We start from the raw sequence: 10,447 nt of genomic DNA, 5'->3' as shown, positions 1-10,447 counted from the left end.
AAACCTTAGCTGTTACAGACTGTGCGCTATGAACATGGGTGCACGTATATCGCTGTGGTATGATGCTTTTCATTCTCTGGGGAAGATACCCAGCGGGGGGATCTTGCATGCTTTTGATCTCCCTCCCCCTCTCCCTCTCTCCTCCCCTCTCTCCTCTGCACCAGGGATTGAACCCAGGACCTTCACATTGAGCTACATCCCCAGCACATTTTTACTTTGAGACAGGGTCTAAGTCATTAAATTGCCCAGGCTGGGCTGGAACTTTTGATCATCCTGCTTCAGCCTCCCGAGGGTGCTGCGATCACAGTGTGCACCACCACACCCAGCTTCTCCCCCCACCACCCCGTCTTGGTAGCGGGGATTGAACTCAGGATCTTTTTTTTTTTTTAAGATTTTGCCATACAATTTAGTTACAAAAATAAAAATAGCCCAAACTACATATGCATGACCCTAGTTAAACTACAGAGATGTATTAGTTAAACCACACAAATTTCTGGTTTAGGGAGAATATGTGGATTAGCAATTAGAAAATTTAAATGAGTTTTGAATCTTTACAAACATTTTCATACAAACATTGCCTTCCCCTTTTATCTGTAAAGTTAAAAATAAAAACACAACTAAAACCACACAATTAATCAGTCACCTAATGTCCAAAATGACTTGCAAAGTATCTCTGTAATTGCACATTAAGAAGTTGACTATACAACAAATGCTTCAAGTACGGTTCATGCCAATCATCATAAAGAGTCATAACATTCTTGGAAAAGCACACTTGTCCTCTGGGAGGACACTTCAGAGAAGTAAATTACAAGGAGCATGGCTGTATTATAATTTTTTAAAGGAAAAAAATAGTTTCTTTGGATAGAAAGAAACAGTGTAAAAAAATCCCCTTTTTAAAATGCAGAAATCACTTCATTATCAATCTGCATTTACATTACTGCCCCAAAGAACGGGTCTGGAAAGATGTTTTCTGCATGGACACTAGTTAACCTCTGCGTGAGGGGCCAGCGCCTGGCATGGAACACTCGAGGGAGGCACTGGCCATGAGCTCAGAGACGTTAAGGCCGATCCTGTGACGGACACTTGGATCCAGAAGTACTTCTTCATTTCTTTTCTTTCCAGTTGAGTTCCTAAAAAACCTTGGAAGATAGCTGTTCTCACTTTTCATTTCACTTCTCATTGAATGGAGAGGGTAGAATAATGACACCAAAGTACTTTGGTTATCTTTTTTCTTTTAAAAATAATTTGCTTTGTCTTGCATGCCACAGGACAGATTTCTAGTGTCAAACCAAGGGTACAATAAGGACAAAAATCATCCTCCCTCCCCAATCATCTTTACTTTCACCAATACAGGAAGTCCTTCTGGAAACATTAGCAAGTGTCTAACAGGTATCGAACCACCAATCTATAAGTTAAAACATAGTCTGTGATGGCAGAATAAACAAGAATTATCCCCAAAGGAGGATTTTAATTTCTTGAATACAAAAGTTTAAGAGAATCATATTTAAGCAAACAAAAGCCTCTGGTTCCTGGTTTAAGGTAAAGATGAGTCCCACACTGGCAGCTGCAGAGATCTGAAACGCTTATTAATAAATAGATCTGAATTAATTTCTACTGTATTTAGAAAATAGGACTTGAATTCCTTTTTTAAAATGATGATCCTGTGGAATGCTTTTACTTCCATATTTACCTAATATTATAACAGTAAAACAGACACAAGACTGTTGATGACAGCTTAACAATGCTGGATTCAGGACATTTACAGGTACACTTTTGTTAGAAGTCCTACAGGTTTATTGACTAAGGCTAGACAGCAATTCATATGATCCTATTTGGTGCATTTTCTACCATGGTCCAAGATCATTACATGGAGACAGCCAAGGACTGGGCCCCAACTTTCAGGAGAAAAAGACCACAAAGAAGAAGAAAATCAAAGTGCCTATTTGGTCCCCCCTCCTCCCAGTTGATAATTTGTGTCCTGGACCTGGAAAAACAGAAGGTGGAAAATACAGACTGTGACACGCTCAAGGACTTGTAAGAAGTTGGCGGAGAGTGGCATGGTGTAGAGTAGGTCACTGGGCATGGGACGGCGAGGGTGCTGCATTGATAGAGCATCCACATGACCAAGTATTTTGACGTCTGGTGGTGTCATTCCCTCAAAGACTTTAAAATATCTGTATGCGATAATAGATAGATCAGTTACATAATAAGGCAGTGTGTTGAATATGCATTCGTCCTGCGGAATGAACTATACCAGAGAGAGACACACATGATCCCGTACACATTCTCTAAGTGTTCCTGTGTTTTGTCTGCTTTGTTTTCAAGGCTATCCAGGCTAACTCTTCCCAGGATTTCCTTGGAGAGAAGAGTGGTCCGCTGAGGCTGGTTTGCTTACCCTCTCCTTTATCAAGAGATGATGACTGGCTTTGAAGAAAAATAAAGCTGAGGGTTGTTTGATTTTTACTTTTTCTCTTTTGGTTGCATCATTCTGAGTGTTTTCATATAAACAACAAAAAACCACAACCCCCCCCCCAAAAAAAACCAAACCAAAAACAATAGTTTTTGATGCATCCAGTTGTTGTATCCTCAGGATGTTCCAGATGTTTCCAGGTAACTCTGTAGTTTACGGACTGTAGTTTCGTCCAGTGAGCAAAGATCTAAATCAAATGTTGTGTTTGTGATATGAAAGTGTCCAGTTTCTTCTATAAGGTTCACAATCTGCTGCAGAATGTGTCTTTCCCTTAGCGTCATTAACCTTCTGTGAAGCTCGACCAGCTCATCTACGTATGCCTTGTCACATTCACCATTCTTTATTTCCTTATCTGATTTGCTTTGCTTTATTGGACTTTTCACTTCAAGAATCTGACTGTTGTTGGTTTTTAATAATGGTGGTGGAGGTTCATGATGTAGGAGTGAAGAAGCAGAACTGCTTTCACTATCACTGCCATCACTCAAGCTAACTCTGCGACTTCGGCTGCCTCCTCTATTTACAGGCCTTTCCATCTCAGAGTCATTGTCATTACCCTCTGCTTCATCCGATTCCTCCTCATTGTCATCAGAATGCAGATCTTTCATTATAGACCGTAAGGGACCTTGTTGCCTGGTCTGGGACGGTGCAAAGCTGGAACTGGAGCTGGAGCTGGAGCTGGCAGGGCTGGGCTGCTCGGAATCGGATTTAGAGGACATATTCTCCTCCACATCTGAATCGTTAGGATCCACGATATCATCAAAAGGTGGCAAAGTTGGTTTCTTCTTTGATACCTCCCCTTCGATTTTGACCCTTCCCATCTTGACATGAGATTTATCTTTTATCTGCTTTTTATCAGCAGAACAAGTATCAGTGGTGTCGTGCTAGAAAAACTTTTAAATAAAGCCTCTGAGCTACTCTTTTTCCTTTTTTTTGGCTGAGAGTTCATCAGAATCTGAAATAGGGGGCCTTTTACTAGGAGCCTTCTTATCTTGCTGTCCACTAGTGATGGTGAGTAAGTTACTATCTGGTTTTGGCTCTTTTGACATGGGTTTAGGTTCCTTGAAGGCCATTTTAGGAACAATTTTCTCTTCTTTCAGTGGTTTATTTTCTTTGGGTTTCTTAGAGGATTCTTTGGAAGATTTGTTGTGATCCCTGGAAGGTTCTTTGAAGGCACTTTTATGTTCTCTGGAGTCTTGAGAAGGTTTTTCCTTGTGCTCCTTCATTAATTTGTGAGGCTTTGAAAAACTAGTACTGCTGCTGCTGCTGCTGGTATGAATACTATTAGGGTCCCCTCCTGCCTTCAGCAACTTTCTTCTAAAGTCCTCTGTGGGGTTATTGAAAGTGAGCTTCTCACAGAGGAGATGATTCACTGGTGGATGGCCTTCAAGATGCAGGAATAAGTCATAATCAAAGCGGACTTTCTTAGGTTCTTCCTTGTTTTTAAAATAAATCTCAATTGGCAAAATGAAACCAGCATACCCAGATTCTTCTGCTTTGTAAGGTGGATCTTTGCACACTCTTTTTGGCCTAGGAAAGCTCTCGTGCAAGTGGAAGACGACTTTCTCCACGAAGTGCTGAATGTTGCTGTGCTCCGGACCGCACACGAACACCATCCAGTCGTGGGTGAAGCCCTCCACGGTGGGTTTCTTCCGCACCTGGGCGCGTTGCCCCAGCTCCAGCTTCACCTGCAGGGTGCACGAGCTAGCCATGCCGGGCTAGGTCTGCGGGCGCTGAGGTCCCGCCCGCCCCCGCGCTCAGCTGGAATTCATGGAGCGGCCGTGGCGCTCGAGCGCTCGCCCCGGAGCGCAGAGCGGACGGCGGACATGATCTGGCGGCCCCGCGCTCGTCCGCTCGCCCACTACACTCAGCCCCACGGCAGAAGCGGCGGCCGAGGCAGCGGCTACAGGGCCGAACTCAAGATCTTGCACTTGCAAGGCAAGCACAGCGCCACTGAGCTAAATCCCCAAGCCCTCACCCAGCTTCTTCTGTCTCTGATAAGGGCATTAATTTCATTCATGAGGGCTCCACTTTCATGACTTAATCAGCTGCCAAAGCCCTCACCTAATAACATCATACCGGGGATTAGGCTTCAATATATGAACTGAATGGGGCCAGGAGCAGACATTTGGTCCATAGCAGAAACCAGATGCGGGGGAGCAGGGTCACTCTGGAGGGGTCTCTTCTGTGGGCTCCTCTGGTTCTGAAACTTGCATGTGGCTGAGCTAACACAGCTGTGCCATCCCTGCTCACCCCTGCTTTTTAGTGTAAGTACTTATTACCATCAAGGGACATAGTCTGGTCCACATCGCAGGGAAGTTTCTCATGTGGCTCCATTGCTAGGCACTGTGGGGTCTCCTGAGCTCCGGTGAAGGGGTTGCTCATGAACAACTCTGGTCCTCAGGCTGTGGAGGGAGTCTTCTCTTGGAAGGAAAGGCCAGGAGCCAAAGGTCAGCCTGCCCACGTTGGTGTGGAGCCAGTTGAGACAGGAAATAAGTTCCCTTTGGAAGGTGATGGATGAGTTTGAGTGATGCTGAATGTCTCAGAGGAAATGGCTTATGAGAAGCAGACCATGGGAGATGAGAGAAACCAACAATGTTTGTTTGGGAGTTTAAGGCCTGAACTGTGAGTTGAATCCGGGGTTGCAGAAAATACTCACTTCAAGGCATTTATCACTGTTGGAAAATTGTTTATTTCTTGTTTTCCCTACTAGAATAAAATTTCTGTTAGAACGGGTACTTTGTTGTTATTCTTTGCCTGGCACATAGCAGGTACTCAATAAATGTTTTGTGGAATGGATGGAAGCATGCCAGGCTTTGTGTGGGGTACAAGGGGTGGGTTATTTTCTTCTTTCCCACAAGATTATACCTTCTACCTTATTATTTATTTATTTTGCCCCATTATTAAAAGTTTAGCCAGCAGCCCGAAGCTTGAGGTTGGATACCGGCTAGGGTTGGAAGTATGGGAGAGCCTGGCTCTGGGCAGCTTCGTTCAGGTGTGCATCTCCGATAGAGAGGGTGGCATGATGACTTCATGTTGCTATAACAGAATATCTGAGGCTGGGTAATGTATAAAGGAAAGAAGTTTATTCAGCTCATGATTCTGGGGACTGGGAGGTACAGGTTGAGGGGCCATGTCTGACAGAGGCTTTCTTGCTAGTGTGGACTCTCTACAGAGTCCCACTGGAGTGCAGGGCATCACATGGCAAGACAGACCAAGAGTCCCAGGGAGAACTCACTTTTATAGCAAAGCTGCTTCCTCAGTAACCCATAGTGGACCGATCTTTTCATGAGGGAAGAGTCCTCATGACCCAATCACCTGCCAAAATTCCACCTCCAAATACCATTAACATATGAATTTGGAGATGAAGTTTCCAGCACACAATGGTCACTGGGGAGGGGCATGTTTAAACCACAGGAGATAGTACTGATCTTCTCTTCTCAACACCCTTCTTCTTCCAGTCTGAGCAGGTCTCTTGGGCCTCAGTTTCCTTGGTGGAAGATGAGTGATGACAGTGAATTTTGAACCTTTCTGTTCCCACATTTCACGAAACACCCTCAGATCAGAAGAAACTGAGGGGGGGGGGTGCGTGAGGCCTTAGAGACTCCTTGACTCCCAGGACTGGAGCTCCCCCAGCAAGGCTGGTCTGGAGGTAGCTTCACTGGCTGCAGGCCTGAAAAGGAGGAAGGAGGGAAGGAAGACAGGGAGATGGTTCAGAGCAAGGAGTCAGAGAAATAGAGAGAGAGGATAGAGAAATAAAAGAACCAAGAAATAAAGAACCATGATAGAGGGGATGTATTTAAGGAAGAAATTATACTAATTCTGTCTCTCTCTCTCTCTGTCTCTCTCTCTCTCTGTCTCTCTCTCTCTCTCTCTCTCTCTCTCTCTCTCTCTCTCTCTCTCTCTTTCTGAGACAGGGTCTCACTATGCAGTTCAGGCTGGCCTTGAACTCACTGTGTAGCCGAGGCTAGCCTTGAACTTCCAGTGATCCTCCTGCCTCAGCCTCCTGAATGTTGGGATACAGGTGTGCACCACCATGCTTGGCAGAAATTATACTAATTCTCCACAATGTCTTCCAGAAAATAGAATGGAATACTTCATAGTGTATTCTTTGAGGCCAGCATTATATTAATACCCAAACCAGATGAAGATATTATCTGGTTCATTCATATGGAATGAATAGGGCCAGGGATTTAGCTCAGTGGTTCTGCCGCCTGCCTTGTAAGCACAAGGACCCAAGTTTGATCCCCAGTACCAAAAAAAACAAACAAACCACAAAACATATGGAATGAATACTACTGACTGGTATCTCTTCTGAACATTAACACAAAAATCCTAGTAAATAAAATCCAACTGTTACTGGATTATCATTATCCAAAGAGTAATACACCATGTCTAAGTACAATGTATTCCACCTATTCAAGGAACTTCTGGAACTTCTGGAACTTCTGGAAGTCAGTCACTGCAATCCACCATGTCAACAGGCTAAAGAAATAACGTGATCTTTTCAATTGATGTCAAAAAAACATTTGATGAGGAGAATTTTTTTTTTTGGTACCAGCGATCAAACTCGGGTCTTTGCGCTTATGAGGCAGGCTGAGGAACCACTGAGCTAAATCCCCAGCCCTTGACAAGGAGAATAATTCTGGGAAGATGGCAGAGTAAGAAGCACTAGGAATCTCTCTCCCCACCTGGACAATAATTATTGAGCAGAATCTTTCTGATGGAACTGTGTTAGAACTCTGGGGTCCACGGAAGGCTTGAAATTTTCAGGGGAAGGCCTAGATAATAAATTGTGGTCAATTTTAGTCAATTTCAGCCCTTAGCACAGTAACAGCCACATGGATCTCATTCCCAGCCTTATGGCAGGCAGTCTGCAGGTGTCACGGAGAACACAATGACACTGTTCTGCAAATGTTGGTAATTTATCTTTGGATCACTGATCACTGCCTCTGCCTGCTCAGGTACAGACAAAGAGGCTGGTGGCCATTGTTGCAAGCCCTGCTCCTCCAGGTGAAGTGACATTCAGAGTATTTAAAGGGCCCTTCCCCCACCTTCATTTTTCTCTTTTCCCTTTTAGGAGCTAGATATTCAATTTTATGGGGAAAATTAGAAAACAACTCATCATGCCCAGGCAGAAGCACAGTCTAAGAAGTGATGCAAGAAGACCTTATGTTTACACCTCAGGCTGATCCTTGGTTCAGAGACAACATACACCAGATAGTTATATTTAAAATCCCAAAGTAATAAAAACAATAGTGAAGCCTGGTATGGTGGCACATGCCTGTGACCCCAGCACTTGGGAGGCTGAGGCAGGAGAATCACTGTCAGTTTGAGGCCACCTTGGGCTATAAAGCCAGACCTTATCTCAAAAAACAAACAATCCCCCCCCCAAAAAAACCCAAGAAAAAAATAGTAAAACCCAGCAAACACTAAGGAAGGGGAAAAATCTGAGTTACACAGGTACCATGTTATTAGATTCAAATGTCAACCTTTCAACAAAAGATCATAGACATATGAAGAGGGGAAAATATGGTCTATTCAAAGGAAAAATAAGTAAATCAACAGAAACTGTCCCTGAAAAATACCTGATGGCAATGTTTTCTGATAAAGACTTTAAGTAGCTATCTTAAAGATGCTTGAAGAATTAAAAGAAAATGTGGAGTCAAGAAAAATACGTATGAGCAAAATGGCAACATCAATAAAGAGACCAAAAACCTAAAAAATAAAAAATAAAAAAACCCAGAAAAAAACATTACAGAGCTCAAAAATATAATAAATGAAACGAAAAATTCACTAGAGGGACTCAGAGGCAGATTTGAACAAGCAGGAAAAACAAATCATCAAATTGAAGATAGGGCTATGAAAATAATTCTGAGGAACAAAGTTAAAAGACTGGAGGAAAGTGAACAGAGCCTAAGGGCCTTATAGAACAATAAGCATCTGGGATCACCACGCATGCGTGCCAGCATCAGGCTTTATACTCAAACTTGGAAAAGACAGAATCTTGAAAGCTGCAAGAGAGAAGCAACTCATCATTCATCATGCAAAGAGGAACCTCAATCTAATTATCCAGAGAGTTCCCTTCAAAAACTTTATACAGTAGGCTAGAAGATAGTGGGTTGCTCCTTGATTTATCACAAGGTTAAGTCCTGATAAATACATTATATGCTAAAAATATTGTAAGTTGTAATGCATTTAATACACCTAACCTTCCAAACATCACAGCAACACAATACACTGTAGTGTATTTTTTTTTTATCCTCATGATTGACTGACTGGGAGCTGTGGCTCGCTACTGTGGCTCGCTGCTGCTGCTCAGCATTAAACAAGAGTATCGATCGTCTGGGAAAAGATCAAAATTCAAAAGATTCAAAATGTGGTTTCTACTGACTGTTTATTGTTGTCACAACATTATAAAATAAAAATATTGTAAGTCAAACCATATAAATCTGAGATAATCTGTATTCAAGGCACTAAAGAAAAAAACAGCAACCAACCAGGAATCAATCCTATTTTCAGCAAAATTGTCCTTTAAAAGTGAAGGAGAGGCCTGCAGATATAGCTCAGTGGTAGAGCATTTGCCTAGCATGCGTGAGGCCCTGGGTTCAATCCCCAGTAAAAATATGTACAGAAATGATGACATTCCCAGATAAACCAAAGCTGAGGGAGTTTGTTACCACTAGATCTCCCCTGAAATAAGTGCTCAAGGAAGTCACATGGGTTGAAATGATAGATATCATCTAGCAGCCGTAAGAAGAAATAAGGCTCCCAGTGAGCAATTATAAAAGCTAGTATTATTGTAACTAAGGTTTGTAACTGTACTTTTTGTTTCTTCATGACTTCAGAGACTAATACATTAATTTTTTTTCAAGCTAGGCATCAGGACACAACTTGTACCAGACACCTCTGCCCGGTATTAGTAGGCTATAGTGGCACAAGCTTCTTGCCCCTCCATAATTTGGCTGTGTTACATTGGAAGCAGTTCAATGAGCTAAGTTCACTTCCAGCCAAGGTCAACTCAGCTCCAGCTAAATTCCTCCCCTCTGAATTAACCAACTGAATCATTCGTTCTCCTCAACAAAGCTATGTGTGGGCCCTCATTCTACAGTCCTGCCTACTGGATACTTGTTATCAGCAGGTGTCCCGAGGCCCGCCCAGCTTCCCTCCTTCCCACCCTGTAATGAATAAACACTGGATGTCCTGGGAGACCTTTGTCTTTGCTGCCCAGAGCAGCTTCGATCAGCCCAAGACTCAAGTGTGTCTCTCGTCTCTGTGTGTTTTTTCTATTTTCACTTTCCTATCTTTTGGACATTGTACTGGCTTGCAGGAGACCAGGACCACTGCTGGGGTCTCTGGTAACGTCCCTTTTCCCTTTCCCTATAACTTGTAATCCCAGGAATCTGGGAGGCTGAGGCAGAAGGATCACAAGTTTGAGACCAGCCTGAGCAACATAGTGACTTAGCGAGACCCTGTCTCAAAGCAAAAAACAAAAAAGGAGCAAGGGATATAGCTCAGTGTAAAAGCCCTAGATTCGATCCCTAGTACTGAAAATTTTTTTAGTCTAAAAGCTAATATTTTTGTAATTTTAGTTTGCAACCCTACATTTTGTTGTCTGTATCATTGAAGAGGTTAATGTATTTCAAAAAAATTTAGTTTATATTTTTGCCCAAAACACAATGCATGAAGATTTTTGTAACATTAACAACCAAAATGGGTGAGGATGAAGCTGTTAAAGAAGCAGAGGTTTTTTTTTCCAGGAAATTCAGCTGGATGGCTTTTGATTTCTTCCACCTCAATGCCTCCTGGATTTGTCTTGGGAAAGTTGGAGGTTACAGGCTGCATCTTGCTGCCATGCTTTCTCATTTTCTTTTCTTTCCCTTTTATTTTGTTATTTGTTTTCACATTGAGGCTTGTAAATTGCTTATGGTAGGTAGCTTTATTACTAGTGTCGAGACCTCTTTAGGAAATGACTACTTT

General features: G+C 42.8%; 2 pseudogenes; both read right to left on the bottom strand.

Moving 5' to 3' along the window:
* Positions 1-1,685: 1,685 nt before the first annotated feature.
* Positions 1,686-3,330, bottom strand: LOC147827294 (protein AF-9 pseudogene; annotated as a pseudogene).
* On the bottom strand, positions 3,320-4,179 carry LOC101705652 (protein AF-9 pseudogene; annotated as a pseudogene).
* Positions 4,180-10,447: the final 6,268 nt, after the last annotated feature.

The sequence above is a fragment of the Heterocephalus glaber genome, unplaced genomic scaffold (assembly GCF_053883595.1).
Source record: "Heterocephalus glaber isolate CG9 unplaced genomic scaffold, H.glaber_assembly_v1.0 deba00001451, whole genome shotgun sequence".
In the NCBI taxonomy this organism is placed as follows: Eukaryota; Metazoa; Chordata; class Mammalia; order Rodentia; family Bathyergidae; genus Heterocephalus; species Heterocephalus glaber.
The sequence above is the reverse complement of the archived record's forward strand: the minus strand, read 5'-3'. Positions and strand labels throughout refer to the sequence as shown.